Source organism: Indicator indicator, chromosome 7 (genome assembly GCF_027791375.1).
Source record: "Indicator indicator isolate 239-I01 chromosome 7, UM_Iind_1.1, whole genome shotgun sequence".
Classification (NCBI taxonomy): domain Eukaryota; kingdom Metazoa; phylum Chordata; class Aves; order Piciformes; family Indicatoridae; genus Indicator; species Indicator indicator.
In genome coordinates, this window is record NC_072016.1 from 19,459,256 (window position 1) to 19,470,641 (window position 11,386).

The following is an 11,386-nucleotide window of genomic DNA, read 5'->3' on the forward strand; positions in this document are numbered from 1 at the left end:
ACCCTGTCAAGCTCAGTCTTAAAACCGTCCAGTGTAGGGGAATCCACTACTTCTCTTGGGAGATTATTTCAATGTCTAACTGTTCTCATTGTGAAAAATTTTCTTCTGGATTCCAACTGGACTCTCCCCAGGAGCAGCTTGTACCTATTGCCCCTTGTCTTTTCCATGTGACTCCTGGTAAAAAGGGAGTCTCCATCCTCCTGGGAGCCACTCCTTATGCACTGGTACATGGTGATAAAGTCTCCCGTAAGCCTTCTCTTCTCAAGGCTGAACAAAGCCAGTTCTCTCAACCTTTCCTCGTGTGACAGGCCTTACAGTCCTCTGATCATTCTCATGGCCCTTCTCTGAACACTTTCCAGCCTGTCTGCATCTTTTTTGCACAGCAGGGACCAAAGTTGCATGCAGTACTCCAGCATCCAAGTCCTTGTCAGTGACTTCTTAAGCCTTTGGGATATGGCTGTCCTGAATCCAGACAGCAGGATGCCTCAAATACCCATCTCTTCTCTTGCCCCACAGCTCCCACTTTCCATGGTTCCCACTCCTCTCTCTAAGACCATTCCACTTGTCCTGGGAACTCATGTTCTTCCAGGCCTCTCAAAACACAGCTTCGGAGACACATTGTCCCTCAAACACCACAGTGCTGGGGAGCACAGGCTGTACACCAAATTGCTGTCAACTGATCCAGTGGCAGCTGGAACGGAACCATCTCCTGAAACCTTCCTTACATACCACCAAAGAACATGAGGCCAGCTATTAACAGCACAACGTAAACCTGAGTTGATCTCAGACACACAAAGCTTCTTGTTATCAAGCTCCCTCACCTCCTGCTTTGTGTTTATGACAGCAAACTATTTCACCATACATGGTTGTTTTTCCAGGATAGAACTCCCAACAAAGCCACTAAACATCAAGCCACCTAAAATATAAACACCAGGGAAAGTAACTCAATTTCTCCTTGGTTTAGAACTAAAATAAAATCACCATATAGTATTTGCTTCCTTCCTAGAAGTATGACTTACCTACAGCAACAACACCCAGGTGTGCATTACTTGGGACACAGCAGTTTTTGGTGGGACACCTGCTGCCCCTTTCACCACAGTGCAAGGACATTACAGAATACTGACATACTGAATTACAGATGCCACTCACCTTGTCAGTCAGACCTAAAATGAGCTCTCTGTAAAAGAAAGCTAAAAAGCCTTTTTTCTCTCAAACCCATTTTGACTCATACACCCAGACTCCTGCAGGAATGTGCTCCACCACACACAATCCCTCAAACCACCTGCTCACCTGGCACAGCTTACAACTCCAGGAACCACAAGAGTAACAATAACAAAAAGTACTACCAAAACAGTTCTTTGTCCTTTCTACACACTTGCTGTTTCTGAGCCCTTTTGTTACTAACATTCTGGTAAATTAACATACATAAGGTATTTTTATATGGTAAAGTCAGGGGTTTAACAACTAGCACTACCAGAAAAGAAAACTACTAATGAGACAGATGCTTATTTTGTAGTGTGTATTATGAAATAGAAAAGATTCTGAGTTAGGGAAAATATCAGTTCACAATGAGGGAAGCCCTAAGTCCCACTCTGAAGATTCCCATCAGGCTGTTTTCCAAACTGCTGGTGCAGCTTGAAGCAGAGGAAAAAGACAACGAACCGAATTTTATATGAAGAGATATAACATTGCTAACTTACTTTGTGATAGCAGATTGAAAAGACTCAGGAGTGCTCTTTACACAAGTCTTATAATAATCATTAAGTATTACCTCAAATAATGTCTATGCTATAAGCTCAGCAGAGCAGAGACTGGCTTGTGTAGAGCACAGTGAAACTTTAGCCCCAATGAGGTCTTCAGAATAGCTGTAGAGTGTAGATGTAAAGCATATTCCAGAAATAATTTTGCAGTGGAGAAACTGAGACACAGCAAATCCTACTGAGGGTCACACTGCAAGGGAGCAAGATGAATCAAAAATATCTCTGTTCCCTAGACTCCAAATGGATTGAGTACCCATTCCTAAATGGCTCCCTGTAATGACAAAGCTGGCTTTGGAAATTCAGTTCAGTCAGTGACAATAAGCTGTGTTTTCTTCAACACAAACAATCACCTCTCGGTTTTGCCTCTATGTACTGTTAACTTTTTATCAAAAAAAAGACAAGGGGGAAAAGGGGAGAAATTACTATGGGAAGATGTTGTCCTGGTTAGAGTTAGAATAGGATAATTCTGATCAGTGATTTTACTTTTCAACTCAGCCTCTTCTAATTAACTACACTTTCTGCAGTTAATGGCAAATTTTCACACAGCATCTGCTTCTAGTAGTGATAACACTGAATGCTAACAGTACCAAGGACAGGCATGCAGACCAAGGTCACTGCTAAATCTTGTATACCGTGTTGGGGGTAAAAAGTAAAGGACCACACCTGCAGGGAGGAGCAGACAGTTCAGGTGACCCTAAACTGACCAATGGGATATTCCACTCTATATACATCATATTCAGTATAAAGCTGAGGGATCACAAGGGTCAAGCTCTCTTCTTCAAGTTTCTTCTACAACTCTTAAGTGTCTCCCCTCATTCCCTTTCTTTTCTCCTTTGGGAAGGGAGAGGAGTTTATAGAGAGCATCTGTCACTCATTTGTGTTCAACCCAACCCTAACTCTTGGCAGATATGAAAACCATGTTTTTTTTCTTGTTTTGTTTTTGTTACCGACATGACAACTGATTCTGAAGGGGTGACTTACAGTACTGAGTGCAGCATATAGCTTGTAATTCCAGTTCAAGTCAAGTTCAACCCCAGGGTGCTAATAGCACAGTACCCAAAGCCATGCATCACCTTTCAAAAGCAACCAGGAGAATAACCTTGCCAGCTCCACAATGAGTCTTTCCCATCCCACTAACTCTGCAAGGAAGGCCCCAAAGTTAACCATGCTTTATGCTCAGCAAGCTCCAAAGTCGCATGGAACTGCAGAGAGGCAGGAGACAACAGAGGCAGAAATCAGCAGGGCTGAGAGAGGTTACATAGAAACATATAATAAATGCTGTATTTTATGAGTGAATCTCCTATAAGACATGATATATACACAGCTTCAAGTAACTCAGCTGCCCTAAGAGGTAGTCTTCATTCTGCTCCTGTGCATGCAAAACACTCACTCAGATTCCTATGGTTAACTGACAAGACTGAGAATTGCAAGTCAGTATGCTCCTAAAGAGCTCACATCCTTTTGCTTTTTAATCCTACTGAATAAAATAGAATAATTAGACTATTTTGGATTCAAAGATTCACTATCTTAACATGTATTAGACAATAAGTTGGTTTTCTAGGAGAAAATAAGGTAAAGAGGAGCTTCTAAGCTCAGGAGCCCATGCATCACTTGCAGGAATTTACAAGCAAGTGCTTCTGGGACAGAATTTGTACCACCAGGATAACAGTAAGAAAACCAAGGCTATGTTGACCTATGCAGAAGCCCGGCCAAGTATTGTGTTACTTTTACGATTTAACCTCCAAAACATCAATCAGGAAAATACTTCTCTTCCCTGGTTATGCTTGCTCACCTCTTCAACTATGTTTTTATTGTTGAACCGACTCTCTTACTTTGCAAAGAGCTGCAGCTTCAATTTCCTGGTTGTTAGTTTAAAGATGAAAATTACAATCTGCAAAATAAGGATGAACCAGAGTTTAAGCTAGGCTGCCACACCTGCAGTGCCCAGCTGAGGGGCAAGAGGGAGAGAAGCACCCTTTGCTTGGCACTTCTGAATCGCAGCAGTGTTTTGATAACAATGACTCCATTCAAGCCTCTCACAAAGCTCCCAAACAACCCCCCATTTGTTACATGGGTGAGCTCAAACCCACAAATTTCAAAAAAAGGTCTGTATCAGATTGCTGCTCAAGAATCTGTCAGCTCTGATCTCTTTAACAAGGCTTCACAGCCAGAGGGCACGTCATTTGGCACACTGTGCATTTAGCTCTTTGGGGATCACATCAGCTGGTTTAGGTTCAACGGAAAGAAAAAAATAAAGCAGCAAAACAAATATACTGACCACAATTTATATTAAAAGGGAAGAGAGCTGTCGGAAAGCACCCACACCCAAAACACAAAGCCCAGAAAGACCTATAATAAAGAAAAGGGGGGGGGGGGGGTGGAAGAAGACAAATTACACGGAAAATTGCTCCCTCTTAAAAGAAAATACCTGTGTTCTCTTTTGATATCAAACTCTTTAGAATCTAACACCACCAAATAAAATGTGTATAGATTATTTAAGGTCCATTCTGAACTCCTGCCAGGACTACCTGAATGCAAATTGCAAGAGGTAGCAGTCAGAATGCACAGCAAGGATGAAGTGTTTCATTGGTACAAGGACACAGGCTCAGCAGCTTCTTGTCCTGCCAGAAAAGCATCACTAGATCAGAAGGCATCATCTGTGAGGTCAGCTATCTCACAAAGCACCAGCATTAAGACAAACTTGGATATTCTGTTTCCTAGTAATATACAGTGTTAACGTGAAACACCAGCCATTTTGTGAGTTATCAGCTGCTAAGCCACATGGCACTGATGTGACATGAAAGCAAGATAACAATCAGAATTGTGTGGGTTTAACGTCTGATCTCCAGATATTTCAGATGGGTGGAAATTACTGTGGTGGATTAGCACAAACACTCAGGACCTGCGCTTATCCAAAACCAGAAACCAGATTATTTGTATTTGGGGCTGCCTTCCTACCAGGCACATGAAGATAATGGGTGTCATTTGACATTTTTATCAAGAACTTCTATCACACAAGCTCCTTTCTAGCTGAGCCACAGGTCTTACCACCCTAAAACCCAGTGTCACGAGTACATTTCCTCAGCCCTTTTTATAATTCATAAGCCAACCCCTCTTTCTGGAACACGCAGTGGCTAGATCTTGCCTTCATACACAGCAGCTCTAATTCAGAGGTCTTTCTTCAGCACTTCCTTTGAGACAGTTGTTGCCTTGGGTCCCAGAGGGACTGCAGTAATTGGGTTACACAGGAATCAGCGAAGGAACCTGATTGATTTTCCAACCCATTCCACTTTAATGGTGTCATCATGACAAAAAAAAAATCCTCATTAGTCTGCTTGACCATGAGACACCGCAGCCCCTCCCTGGTCTGTGCTGGAGTATCTGTATGCCAGGATTCCAGATACAGCGCCCCTCTCTCATGAAGGCAGGGGACCTGGCAAGTAGTATTAGCAAAGTATAGTGAGCCACTTGCAAATTAGTAGAACCTCGGGAGAATGAACATTGGTTGCATTCCACATATCAGATACAAAAAATAGTGTGGTAATTACAGCCACACTGTAACGTAATTGCCAAGCAAGACCATTTTTGGCATATGAGTGTGTTTCAGCTGGCACCTACTGCCAGTCAAATTCTGCAGTGAAAGACTGCCCAAGGAATACAAAACTCAGATCAAAGACAGAAGAAACACTGATGGTGCCCATGCTGGTCTGACACACAGGCTTGCAGCCTCCAGACAGTGCTTCAGCAAATCCCTGTGGATTTTGCTATAGACCTGTGGCAAGCCAGAGAGCTGCCAGCTGGCCAACAGACTTCAGATGTGTCAGTCTGATATAAGAGGAAAAGACGTGAGATGAAGTAATAATTATTTTTTATTATCATCTCCAGACAGGTATGTAAGTTTACACCTTCTGCAAGAGCAACAAACTGCAGTCCATGCTAAACAGATCTGCTGGAACTCCTCTCAGCTCAGCTCAGCCTGGTGGAAGTTGCAGACTTGAATTTACCCTTGTGGCAGTGCAATCAATTTTGAAGGCACCATGGAGGCACAGACCTGGAAGAGACTGGTTCACACTGCCAGGCCAGCTCTACAGTGAGATGCACGGGGATTCCATGACTCCTGCAAGGTTCCTGATGTTAGGATACATGATATATCCCTTCCGCTGTCAACCTAGTAGGCTATAGATCTTTGTTGTCTCATTTACAGTACAAAACCAAAACAAAACAAAAACAAACAACAACAACAAAAAAGACAACAACAAAAAAACAACAGCTTTAGTCCTTCCCATGCCAATTACAGAGGCACAGTTCAGCACTACCTGCTAGCAACATAAGCCAACCCTTTCCTCTGAAAACAAACATAAGAACTTTCAGGAAATCTGCTTTTCAGCTCCATTCCTTTTCCCCACCATACTATACTCACTGCTTGGGGTTACAACAACTGACTCATTTTCAAAAGCAAAGGAATCTCAAACATTTACACTGAGGTATTCCCTCAGGTTGAAAGCACCAAAAGCCCCTACATGTTTCTCCGTCTCAGCACAGGACAACTTTGGGAAGGGAAAACTATCAATTTGTTTTTCAGCCTGGCTAAAGGTCAGACATGCAGGTGGGAAGCAAGTATCTCAGTTACCCCAAAAGGTGGGAACACAAGATCTTTAGTCTTCTCCTTATAATCAACGTATATGGTCTATCATGACTAAACATCTTCAACTGAACTGTGAGAGCAGGAGATAAATGCAGTTCCTCCTGCATTAGATATGGACAAGAATCTGATTTCCATTCCCTCATGTACTCTCTTCACCACACTCAGATAAATGATCCTGCAGAAAGTAAAACGTCTTCTCTCTACTGTCTTCTCTGAAGTAACATTATCGAGTGTAGAAATACAGTCAAACTGTGGCAGAAACAAGACAACTCAGCGTCAGTCACAACTGAAGCATCTTAATATAGAAATGTACATCATGAAAGTTTGCTTGTAACTGCTATGAAAGCTAACCATTATTCCTTTGAGCTGTACTTTAAAAATTTCACCTCAGTTAGCAAGACCTGATCTCCTATATTCAATTAATTCGTCATGTCAGGTAGCACATAGGAGCTAATAATCTTTTCCAGTGTATTTTACCTAGGAACATATGACAGTATGGAACAGGTTTAATACTGTCACAGTGAAAGTTTGTCCAAAATGACATCAGAAGAAAGCTGTAAGTAAGCTCTACAAAAGCATATAACCTCAGGAAAGCTCTTGTGCTTACCTGTTCTTGCACATTTGTATGAAGATTCACAGGGCCAGAATTTACTGGGCTTGTAAAAGAACGTGCTGCCTAGCTGTGGGCAGCAGCCTCCTTTTGCCTGCATTCAGATGATGCCTTTGCTTCACAAAACCTTCCCACACAGTGTAAAGCTAATGGTGTATTTTGCAGACTTTGCAGTTCTAATATCTAGTTCCCTACTTCCTTGGTGTACTTGACGTAACTAAGCCTCAAACCAAAATATTCACTTTTTTGCTGGCTTGGCTAGTACAAGTAAGCTATAAACACGGTGCAAACTCACTTCAAAAAAGGGGATAGAAGCAAACTATAAATTTGGCCTAGCAAGGGCAAAATAAGTAAAAACAATTAAAGGGAAGAAGAGTAGAATAGGAGGCAAAGGCGTGACTTGAGGTCTATGGAGATTACAAAGGCTAGCTGAGACAGTAGTTTGGAGGCCTGGATTTTGCAAGACAGGAACAAATGCAAAGTGCTCTACTGCTCTCACTAAGCCTCCACAGCTACCTGTGCACTAAAAATAATAATCTGTTTTTTCACAAGCATAGAGAAGAAACAGATCTCAAGAGAGTACTCAGCAAGGAAGACTGTCGGGGCTCTGGATACACCAGAAGTGTCCTGATCAGCCTTCACCCACTGACGTGCGAATTTTATCTGAGCTCAGGTCATGACCTGAATTACATTACAAGCATACTCTGCCTTGATGGCTGGACTTTGCCTTGATGGCTGGTCTGTTGACTGTGGACTCATCTGGTGATCACTGTACTGTTGAGTACTGTTTCTGTTTGGGTGTTGTTGCTGAGCATGCTGCCGGTGATGGAGGGGGAGGAGGGTGGATGGAGACCCCATGCGTGCTGGGTGATGGCAGCTCCAGCCTACTGGGGTCCTTACAGCCTTTATGGGCTTCAGCAGCTTCACACACTAGTTAGCTTTCAATGCCTGAAGGATATGTAAATGAGAGGAGAACAGTCTGCTAGGGAAAAGCTGATAGTGTTGGCTATTGTTAAAGTTCCCTGTCTTAATGTGGGTGGAATTATTTCATCTTCTCTGAAACCATCTGTTTGTAATTGTTACAAAATCAGAGCAACACAGGCAATGAATCCTTATTTCCACACCACAGTTTACACTATGCCATGCTCACTACCATTTTTAAACAAGAATTTCAACACTGTACTTTCTGTTCCCCTTTATAGAAACCTTTGTTTTTAGACAAGCAATACAGAGAAACAGAACTTCTTGTTTTAAAAAATGTACATCCCACATATATTAATTAATTTTTAAGCTGTACTATAATTATACACCACTAGTTCTTAGTCCTCCCATTTTATGGACCTAATTGCTAAAGTGGGTGCTATGTTCCTACATTTTAATTAGTTAACTGATTACAACTAGAATATTTTTCTACTATGAAGCAGCATCTTTAAAATACTCCTTCATGCAGAGTCAACCCAGGACCTCATTAACATCCTAATTAACAGTTTAGGCAAACTCAGGAACAAAAGCTGCCATATTTTGCAATCAAATCTACCCTCTGACAAAACCAAAGTTCTGTCAGGAAAGCTCAAAGATTTTGAGCAAAATGAACATCTCCATTAGGGACTGCAGCTGAGGACAGAAAGGACCTGGGTACTGTTATGGGGTTTGGAGTCTGACATATCTTGGAGACTTGTTCCCAAATTTTGCAGACAGTAAAACTTCCTGTAAAACGCATTCAACTGATGAAAATGGGATTAATTTGTTGTTATTAACATGGAAGCTACTTATGTTTTGAAGAAAGAAATAGTTTTCTCCATGAAGAAATTCAATTTTGAAGTCCACTTTTAGTTTCTGACAAAAGGAAAACATATGAATCACATCAAAATTAATGGAGTTAGTCTTGTGTGTCATTTTGCAAGCTTGTGTAAATATTTATAGGATGAAACAATTACAAAACTATTTCTGTTTCACATGTAGCAGTAAGATGCAAGATCAGATATTATCAGAAGTGGGACTTAAGAAGATACAAGTGTTCAGAACACTGTTTATTATGGAACTTAGTCTTAAGCGACACTAATGTTTTCAGGGTTTCTTTTTCTTTCTTAATAAATTCTTGGCTTGGTCCAAATAAGTGAATTGAAACTATAAAGTACCAGTAACAAAAAACCACCATGACCAAAAAAACCCACAACAACAACAACAAAAAAAAAACAAATAAGTGATCAGATTGCCTTGTCTCAGATGGAATGGAAAGAACAGAATCACCAGAACAGTGAAATTCTCTTGAGGTAGAAACATGTATCAGCCTGTATGGCAAGGTGTTCAGTGTGAAAGAGAACCTACTTCTCTTCACCTAGCCTGGTAGAAAGGTACTCAGCCTACAAAATGCATTGCCAAAACCACAACGACCTGATCAACCACTTCCATACAACAACATAACCACTTACCAACACATAGTTCTTTTAATATGGGGCCTGTGCTTTTTCTGCGATGTTTTTGTGGTAAGACTTTTCAGCAAAAAAGTACACAAAAATGCTTTATGAACAGTAAGCATATACATCTCCACACATGCTCTTGCAAGCTTGCCCATGCTAGGAAAAAACAGCCACACCACCACAATCACCATTGCAGTGAAGCCGTGCAATGACAGCAATATTACTGAGCATCACCAGATTTGCCCACACCTCTGTGTTTTCTACCAGCATTTCAGACAAGCTGATAAACACAGCTGAACTTTGCCTGTATGGATAAGCTAGCTCATGACACTTGCTGTAATACAGAGGCTTGTTTTCCACAGCCTAGCAATTACCTCAAGGTAAAACTTGGCTGCCCTTTCAGAGTGTATAGAAACTAAGTGAAAAATTCTGCACTCAGGTGGGAAGGGGACTTTATTACTAATCATTGTGTGAAGAGCTAATGCAAACAATGCTCAACAAAATAGCTGCAAATATCCTCCTTTATCCTGCCATACATACTATCTCACACTAAAAAACTTGATTGAGAACAACAGATATAGGAAAGAAAGCAAACAGAGTCAAGTAAACAACTTGGGAATAACTGCAGGAAGAATCAGGTTAGCAAGAGCAGAGAGAGGGAGGAAGTATTTGGCAGCAGAGACTGGGAGACTGTTCCAGGAATAGGCAGCATGAAACAAAATGCAAAGCTGAGAGTAGGAGGAAAAGATAAAAGGAGTGCACAGGGAGTCAGAGGGGAGTAGGAGAAAATGACAGCTTGTATTGCTTAAGGAGGCATAAACATAGCACCAAAAGACAGAATTTGCCAAAGATGTTAAGTCTAGCTTGCCTATTTTTAAAAAAACATAGGTTCTTTAATAATCAGAGGAAGCAGGGTCTAAAAGGCTTAACAGCTCATCTTCAAAGACAAGTTCCAGCAGAAACGGACTAGCATGCTTACAGCTTATGCATTTCTTGCTGACGTAGGAAGGCTCTTCCAGTCTGCAAGTCTAAAATTCATCGTGTCTTGTGATATTCTGGACACATCACTGCATTATTTTATCCATATCCCAACTAAAGCCACTGCTGGTTTGTTCATGAGAAACTAACACATTTGCAGTACTATCTAACTGCATTCATCCTATCCCTCTGCCCTGAGACAAAAGCAGTATCAGCTAGCTGACAGTGTAGATTACCTACATTAAAGAATACCCATAGTATAATATTATAAATGTTGTAATTTTATCATTAACATTGAAACCTCAAGTATAAATGTGCTAACTGATCTCAGAAGGGTAACAGATACTTTATATAGTTTTCAGATCACTTTGCAGCAACAGTTCAACTAAATAATTAATGCTTTTTAGTAGCCCAAGATTAGATTACCAATATACTTACAGACAAGATTTTTTCCTTCTTTTTCTACTCAACACAACTACAAAGAGGAGAGCAAAGGCAATGTCCAAAATGAATTTTCTTAGCTTATTCATTGTAGCCAAAACATAAGAATTAAGTAATTTTTGGCTAGACAGCAACTTCGGTGAGCTATGTTACTAAAAAAATATACTATGATAAACATAATCTAAAATATTAGACATTAAAGTTAAATACACAGATTAATTTTAACTCTAATTATTTGGTCTACTTAACTCTCATCATTAATTTGGTGCTGGAATATGAAGATTACAACCTTTTGGAAGACATGCTCTGTTTTCTTATGCGACAAAGAAATGAAGCCTCTTCTTGAATTGCAAAAATTCAGTCTTCATTATGAATCTGGGTTACAGATTCTGCAATTATTTGAAACGCTTTGACTTTGTCCTCACTCTTCCGTGAAGTGCTAAGTGGCTTGCAAAACATCTGACGGCAAGTATTAATGAAAAGTGCATTCAAAGAACCTGCTGACATCTTGGTACCTGTAGTAAGAATCCTT